Here is an 8796-nt window from a genome sequence, read left to right on the forward strand (position 1 = left end):
AAAAAGGATATTAAACTTTTTAATGTACAAAATCAGCCTTATGATTTATAAGACAAAAGAATATGTTAATATTTGTATTATTGAGATCAATACATTTTGATTTAAAACAGTGAATAAACTAAGCATTTGGTTTTCCTTGGATGATTTTGAGAGTTTCCGTAAGACTTAGAAATTTTACAGGTATTTATCTACTAGTCAAATTCTTTTAATTATATTTCTCATTTTCATTCATTGTGATTTAAAGTCAAACAACTTTTGCATTGGGTAAAAAAAAATGATGGCCTTAATTTAACCAACCATCTGACAGACTTGGTGTGAAACTAGGTAACAATGAAAGCCGCTATAGCGACAAGTATAAAACACATTCAATAGTTTCACAGGAAATTTCATCTGTTTAATGTATAGTGATGTTCAACTCATAGGGAGTACTTGAAGGAAGATTTGGGTCATTAAGTAAAGGGGAGATGGTTCATTCATGTCAGTTCCTGAAATTGGTTATAAAACGCATCATGAAGTAAACTTCTCCCATTTGCTATTATGTCTTTAGGTATCTTTAATATTGTGAGTTATATTACCAGACTGAAATGGTGGGATTTAAGCACTTAATTAGGTGATTCAAATCATATACATTAAGTGTAGGAGTCTGGGACATTTGTGACTATTTTAATTATTGTGGCTAATGTGTCATAATATATTTAAGGCATGATTGAAACTGGCTTATCTTCCATAACAGTTCAAGAATCCAGAGTTAGCCCTGGCCGGTGTGGCTCAGTTGGTTGGGCATCATCCTGCAAACTAAAAGGTTTCAGGTTTGATTCCCAATTAGGGCACATGCTGGGTTTTGGGGTCAGTGCCGAGTCAGGGCATGTGCAAGAAGCAACCAGCCAATCTCTCTCTCTCACACTGATGCTTCTCTCCTTGTCTTTCTCTTTCCCTTCTGCTTTCTCTAGAATCAATAAAATAAAAAAAATTAAAAAAAGAATCAAGATTTACATTTGGTTCTAAAATTATCAATAACATTATCAATACCTTGTAATAATTACAATTGGCTTATCATAAAACAAAGACTAACATATGTCTGTTGTTACCCACATGATAGTGCTTTAATCACACACACTAGAAAAGTTATAGTGTCCCATGTTGGAAGGATGTTGCATACTTGATTTAAAAAAAACGAAACAAGCAGACACCAGCCCATTAATGGTGAAAACTGTGCACGGTGCAGACAGACAGACTGCGTGCCAAACTTGGCTTCACCATTTCCTAGCCATATGATTTTGGTTGTAGTAGTAGTTATCCCCCATGAAGCTCAATTTCTTTATTTGTAAGGTGACCTAATATTTATACATTCTTCAAAGCATTGCTGTGAGGATTGAATGATTTAATACATATAAGCCCTTAGAATGTTGCCTAGCACATAGGAATTATCAACAAATACTAACTAACAGCTAGTTCTCCCCCCTCTTTGTGTCCTGCCTTAGGTATGTTTAAATTATCTTGTGCTAAATTCTCACCCCTTGCTTTCTCATATTAGTTTCTTCTGTAAACTCTGTATTTGGAATCAAACTTCTTTAACACTAAATTGTGTGTATGAAGTATATAGAAGTGTGAATATGAGAGACGGATAAGTAATATTTTGATGGAAGATACAACAGAAGTACTTATAGGGTTCCTCTTTACCCTAAAGGTCCATCTTCTTGTTAGCGGCAATGGGACTGTGCCACGTCTGCACTTGAACACCCTGTTGACAAGTCTTGATTTCATCAGGGACAGGCAACGGATGAGCACACCCATCAATGTGTACATTAGGTCGCTTGTTCCTAAACGTCTTTGAAGATTTTTTAAATGATGACAAAGCTATGAAATAGAACATGATTGTCAAAGAAATATTTTCCCCCCAAAGGTTACTAAAAATTCAACGTGGTGGTTAAGATTATTGACTGAAGATTGGGTAACAATCCTGCCTTTGATATTTAATAGCTGTCTAATCTTATACAGGTTACGTAACTAGGACTCCCTCTTCAAAATGGTTTGAAAATTGTACGTTTCTCATCATTCATTTAGATGCGTTCATGGAACTCATATGATGTTGCTCATAGTTCAAATAATGATTAAAACAGGAGCTGGCAAAAAAACAGTGAACAACGTGATTGCAGTTTTCGTTGTTCTACACTTCTCTTAGCACCGCCTTAAATGTTTGCCTTTTACAAAGGGAGCTAAGAAAAACTCACCATTATTTCCCCCAAATAAAAAATTCTCCAAGAACATCTCTAGTAGTGGACCAGTAGAGCACCTTTGTACATAAACACTATATTTTATTCAATGAAAGTAGTATTTGCAAAAGAGCTATCTTATTTTAATTTGGAAACATCAGAAAATATTTCCTTAATGTCAAAGTGCAAAATTGGACTGTGTTCCACACCTGAAATAGTTTCAATAATTTAAGCAAAAACCCCAATGTCAAATGATTTGTCCATTCTATAAATGTCTATTATTTACTTTTCAATTCTGCTACAGAATAATCTTATTTCTAATCAGCTCAAAAGTCCTGAGAAGCTTCCTTAGTCCTCAGTTTTGCTTTGGTTGGAACTCATCCTTGGAAGTATTACTTCCAGATATATCTACCCATGTCTTGTCCTGCCAAGAGCTAAACAATAAGAGCAGTCATTTCTTATCACAAGATAAAGCAATTTGTGAGTACCAGTGGCAGTTTTAACAAATGTTGAGACTTTGGAGGATCTATTATTGCAAAAAAAAAGGGGAGGGGGAAGGTCATGGTCATTTTTAAAGACATGTAACCTTAAAGTTAATCTGAGCAAACAAGTCCTCAAATCAAATTCCAACCCAGGAAAACATTTTTTAGTAAAAGGTTGACAAATAGAAAAGTGTTATTCTTCAAATATGCAAGTCTACATGTTATTAGAGTTTTTCAGAAAATTAGACAATAGACCCAAGTAAAATGAAAGGAAATGTGTTTGTGAGCTGAAAATGAAGCATTCTGAAAGAGCAATTGTTAAAGCTTTCACCCACGTGACTGGGGGTAGCTGCAGGGCTAGCAGTTCATGCTAAGTTACTCAACATTGGGGTAAGTTACACACTGGGGTAATCCAGTGTGAGTGTTAAGGTCTGAATAGTGCAGCAACATGTTCAATATTGAACATACTGAATAACCACAACTCTTCCTTAAGACATAAATTATTTCAAGTTGGCCAAGGACCTTTTCAAGCAAGGTAGAGGTTATTGTAAATAGAAGCATTTATGAAGGCATTCTTGTTTGAAAGTGAAATTTATTTATGGGCCCAACTTAGAGCTGTGGCACATACTGATAATTATCATGAAACCACTTTAAGTTAAATATTAAAGGCTTTTAAAAATATACTCTCCCAAGTATACAAAATTCTGTAGGAACATTATGTAAGGCATGATCTTAATAAAGCAGTAATATGTAAGGATGTTTATAAGAATGGTAAATATCTAGGACCTGTAAATATAGTTATTTTATGTACATTTTAACCATGTTCTGCCAAGAAAGTATAAAAGTTTAGGCAGCAGAGGACTAGTTTTTACTCTTTCTTCAAAAGTATGAGCTGGTAGGAAATGGGGAAACTCAATAAAAAAAAAACGGATAGACTCATGATAGACACACCCAAAGTTACCTTTTTCCTTCCCTTCCATTTTACATTTGCAGTGGACTGTGGAAGGACAGGAAGAGGATGGGTGAGGCATGATCTCCTGACAGCTGGGTATCTGCAGGCTGGAAATGTGCAGACTAGGGACAGGGAGATAGAGATTTCTGTTATCCAGAACAGATGGGCAAATCAAAACTCAAATTCTGAGATTAAAAAATAGAGATGACACTGGTATACAAGGTATTTATCTTTTAAAGAAAAACATTTTCCATAAAATTATATAATTTAAGAGGTAAGGTTAAAAAAAGATTCTATGCTTGAAACTATGGAAGGCAGAATTAACTATTTAAATGGCAAATATTAATTTTACTTGTTTGAACAGATGCTTATACTTTGCTAATTTGAAAAACATTTTTTTAAATCATATTATCATTTAAAACTAAGGATTAACAAAGAAGTCATATAATGAAAACCACATATTTCCCCTTTCTATCTTTGTATTTCTTGCTTCCCAATAAAATACCATCCCTGTCAGAACTTTGCCCCATTGCTCTTAGAAATTGCTGATATATAATGTTCATATTAAAAAAAACTTTTCAATTCTGTAAATTCTGTTTGAAACATTCTTTACCCTCTTTTCTAGCCATTTTAATTTTTAAGTATACCTTTATTATGTTTTATGAATTTTTACTACCTTTTTTAAATGGTTGATCACACAAGTCTCCTCTTTTCTTCCCTTCTGTTTTTTAGCTCTAATTAATTGACAAATAAAATTCTAAGATATTTAACGTGTTCATCACCATGATTCATATCCATTGTGAAAGGATTCCACCCATCTAGTTAACACATTCATCACCTCACATGTTCATCTTCTGTGTGTGCTCGAGAACATTTAGGGTCTAGTCCCTTAGCAAATTTTAATTATACAAAACAGTGTTATCTCTATAGCCACCAAGTTATACTTTAGATCCTCAGATTTTATTCATGCTATAGCTGGAAGCTTGTATCCTTTACTAACATCTCCCTATTTTCCCCAGCCCCTTGCAACCACTGTTCCAATCTGATTCTATGAGTTTGACTTTTTAATTTTGACTCCACATATAAGTGACATTAGGCAGTGTTCGTCTCTCTCTGACTTACCTCATTAGCATAATGCCCTCAAGGCCCACCCAGTTTGCCCCAAATGGAAGGATTGCCTTCTTTCTCATGGCTGGATAATATTTTATTGTATGTATACACTACATTTCTTGGTCTGTTCCTCCTTGGACAGGCACTTACGCTGTTTTCATAATTTTCTGGCTATTTAAAACACATCTAAGGAGTCAGATCAAGTTCTGACTCTTTGATAAAGTCCTGTAAGTTTTTTTCTGCTACAGCCCTCACCCCTTTTACTAACTCTATTGTGAGTAATTTAATAAATACAGTTAAAGAATTAATTTAAATGAACATTATTAACTATGAATACTATTTATAACTGTGAATCATAAAAATGTAACTCTAACCAGAATACAACTCCCTCAGGGGTGGGTGCCATAGTCTACTTCTCCCACATTTATTTCAGTGCCAATAATGTGGGCAGACATGCAGCACTGGAAACAGGGATAAGGGTCAATCCATAGGAAAATTTTATGTTAAGATACTATATTGTCATTATGGAAATACTAATTAGCTATACTTATTCATTAGATACAATAGTACTCTACTACCATGTTGTAGGATACTGAGTTCTCAAAGCCTCCCTAGATGTTGCCCAGGATGGCGTGGCTCAGTTGGTTGGGCATCGTCCCATAAACTAAAATTCCAGTTCAATTCCAGTTGGGGCACATGCCTGGGTTGTGGGTTCAGTCCCCGATTGGGGCTCATGTGGTAGGCAGGTGATTGATGTTTCTCTCTCACATCAATGTTTCTCTCCCTCTCTTTCTCCCTTCCTTTCTCTCTAAAATCAAAAATGAAAATAAAAATAAATAAGTAAAAAATTAAAGCCCTCCTAGATGTGTTCTAAATTTTTATCTATAAAACTATTTTTAAAAAATATTTCAAAATGGCTTTTGGTGTAAGAATGCTGAACCCAGCTGACAATATGTGGTCTCTGGCTGGCCAAACTCAGAGCCAAAGCTGTTCGTAGTGAATGGCAGTGACTAACGAGGAGGTCACAGAGTTAAAGGTGGGGCAGAACCCGTGCAAGGTGCTTGGTAGGTTCTCTTTCATACTCCCCACAAATCTGTGACTAGAGCAAGTGTTCTCCAGACTGGGGCAGATTGTATCAGAAAGATCCCACTCTAAGTAAATCTTTTAGGATAGGATAGGACAGGATAGGATAGGGATCAAAATATTATAGTATTGAGGGAAGGGTGGCAGACAGTGGTAGGATATCATCTCAAAAATATAATGGGGGTGTTTATTTTCTCTTATTTATAATGGGGGACGGCATTTTCTTACAACTATTTTCCTAAACAAAATGATGGACAGTGTGGCCTGATCCTTTCACTTAGTGTTTGAGTCCTGAAGCACAGTAAATCCAAGAATGCCTTTTAAAAACATCTGATATCAGACAGTTTTCCCAAAGGCCATTATTAATGCTTTGATATTCAAATAGTCTGTCCCTGAAGCTCAGCTTGGTAGATTGTTCTTTTCTTCAGTTTGGATTGTTTGACTCTGTCGTGTCCCCATTTGTCTATGACTTTCCAGCAAATTCCATTTTCCAACATGACTTCTGGTAATTTGCTGCATTTTCTATTTTACTTTGCAATTGATGTAAATTGTATTTAGGCAGTTTAGTCAGTTCTTCAATTGACAATTAGTGAGGGACTGAACAATACTAATATTATATGGGGATGTTTCAGTGTTAATGGGTTTCATAGGTCATCAATTCACTTATGAATATTTTGGGGGAGATAGGGCTTCCCATTCCTCCATTCTTTGAAAATGCTCCACTTTAAACCTGTATTCAATGGGACTGAGGGGTTTCAGAGTCATCTCCCTTATCCTTGGTCCCCATAATAAATCATTTTCTCTGGGATAAACCACACTTTGGAAGCCCCATTTAGCATCTTGTAGCAGAACCTACTCAGAACTTATTTTTTTCTTAAAATATTCAAAGATTTATCAACAGTACCTGTATCTTCCCCTTTTTATGCCGAAATACCACTCAAGGAGTGATATTCCCAAGTCCCTTAATGTCATCTTTCTTGATTCCATCTGTATACCATCTAATTGATGAGTCTTTACATATGTGGCAAGTAAGTAAAGTACCAGTCCAAGAGAAATACTAAAACAATGGAAGACACATATTTGTGACATATATATGTAGATCACATACAAATAATATATGCTTAACAATTTTAAATATTTTACTTATGACAGTAATCATGTTTTTAAAAAATGTTATTTATTTATTTAGGGTTATGCGACTTTGTTGAAGAAACTCAAATCAATTACTGGCAGAGCTATTAGTTGATCACTCATCCATTGACAACTTGCATCATTTTTTCAGTGCTACATTCAACAGTGTATTGGAAGATAGATTAACTAATAAATAGTTCCTACCAATTTCAATGAAAATTAAAAAATGTTTGAGACCCTGTTTTGGAATACAAAGGGTGTTTGACTTCCAATTTCCATTCTCTGTAGAACAAGCACAGGTCATTCCTTTATTGACATGCATAAAATACATCCCATTTTCTGTTCTGCCGGTGCTATAAATTCAATACCAATTCTCCAGCCACATCAGTTATGAGCATAAGCGTATCATGTAGCCTCAGATCTCTAACACTGGAGGGCTTCAGCAAGAGTGGACGCTGCCAGAACAGTGCTGCTCCCTTTGATGGGACAACCGAGCATCATCTCCCTCCCCTCAGATGATTGCTGCAGCGTGTTAGAGCAGCGAGGAGAGGTTTAATCTCATAACTAAGTGAAGACAAAATGCACACGCTCCATTTTTTTTTTAAAGTCTGAGTCTTGGGCAACTTTTCTCTTGTAACTACTTTACAGTTTCTGAAAGCAGTTATTGTCCAAAGCTGGGAGAACTTAAGTCTTCTCAGGTGGGCATGTGAATGAATGGAGGGAGGCAAACAAAAAATAAAATTAAATAAGATGGGGTCTGATAGGAGAGCAGCTGGATAAGAAATCAAAAAATGGAACAGTAATTTAAAGTTTATTCCAGCTACAATGCGTGTTATTTTGACTTTAAAGGAGCATCACATGGTATACTTCTGAGTCCATTGCCGCGATATTCTGTTGTACTTATCTCTGTCTGTTTTATAGATCCGTGCAATCTATAGATCCTAGTGCAGTCCGTGGCACTACGAGGGCATCTGGGTTTGGATCACATGGCAGTGAACAAACGGATAAAAGGACTTAAGAAATAGTTAAAGCAGGAGGCCACTGTGATCTTAGACTATCGAAACAAATGCTGCCATTACTGTAAATATTTGGATGATATATTCTTGTTGTAAATGCAACCTTAGGTGGTTTGAAGGGGTAGTCTGTAGGAAAATGAATTGTTAAAAAGAATAATTGCGGCTTGCCAATGAAAAATATCATTCCCAAATGGACCTGCAGAAGAACATTGTGCTGGAGGGTCACAGGCCTAATCACTAAGTTCCTTATTCATCCATTTCAGCGCCATCGTATGTGCTTTGCGCCTGGCTCCTCACTATCTCAGTGTGTGCTCAAATATCCGGCTGAAACTCCTGATTATCCTGGCGACAGGGAAGGACTGTCTCTTCGTCTCACACCAGCTCTGCCAGACACAGGAGCTTCGTATTCATGCGGTCTCGCGATAACGTCGTGGCTAGTTTACAGGAGCTGTAGGTCTGCAATGACGTAAGGTCAGTTTCTGCGCTCTTCCTGATGGGGGCCCACCCCCATTTTTTCAAATAGAAAAATAGAAGAAAGCAATTTGAGTTCTTAAGAAAGTGATCTCCTATGAAATAGCAGAAGAAATTAGTTTATAAATTATTATATGTATATAGAGAACTTTTTAGATTTCTATGCCGTTTTCCTTAGGTTGCTAAGTATTGAAAGCATGACCTACTTGTCTTCAACTGGTGCTCATAGTGTGTATTTGCTCCATTTTATGAACTGCTATTTTTCTCTCTGAGTTACTCTTCTACAGAAAGTACTTCCAAAATTGACTCATTAAAAAGAGACAGTTCTGTGAATCTTA

General features: G+C 36.0%; 1 pseudogene; it reads right to left on the reverse strand.

The window, feature by feature from the left end:
* Positions 1 to 7605: 7605 nt before the first annotated feature.
* LOC112319812 (ubiquitin-conjugating enzyme E2 D3 pseudogene) lies at positions 7606 to 8256 on the reverse strand (annotated as a pseudogene).
* Between the last annotated feature and the right edge of the window lie 540 nt (positions 8257 to 8796).

The sequence above is a fragment of the Desmodus rotundus genome, chromosome 6, assembly GCF_022682495.2.
Source record: "Desmodus rotundus isolate HL8 chromosome 6, HLdesRot8A.1, whole genome shotgun sequence".
Taxonomy (NCBI): Eukaryota; Metazoa; Chordata; class Mammalia; order Chiroptera; family Phyllostomidae; genus Desmodus; species Desmodus rotundus.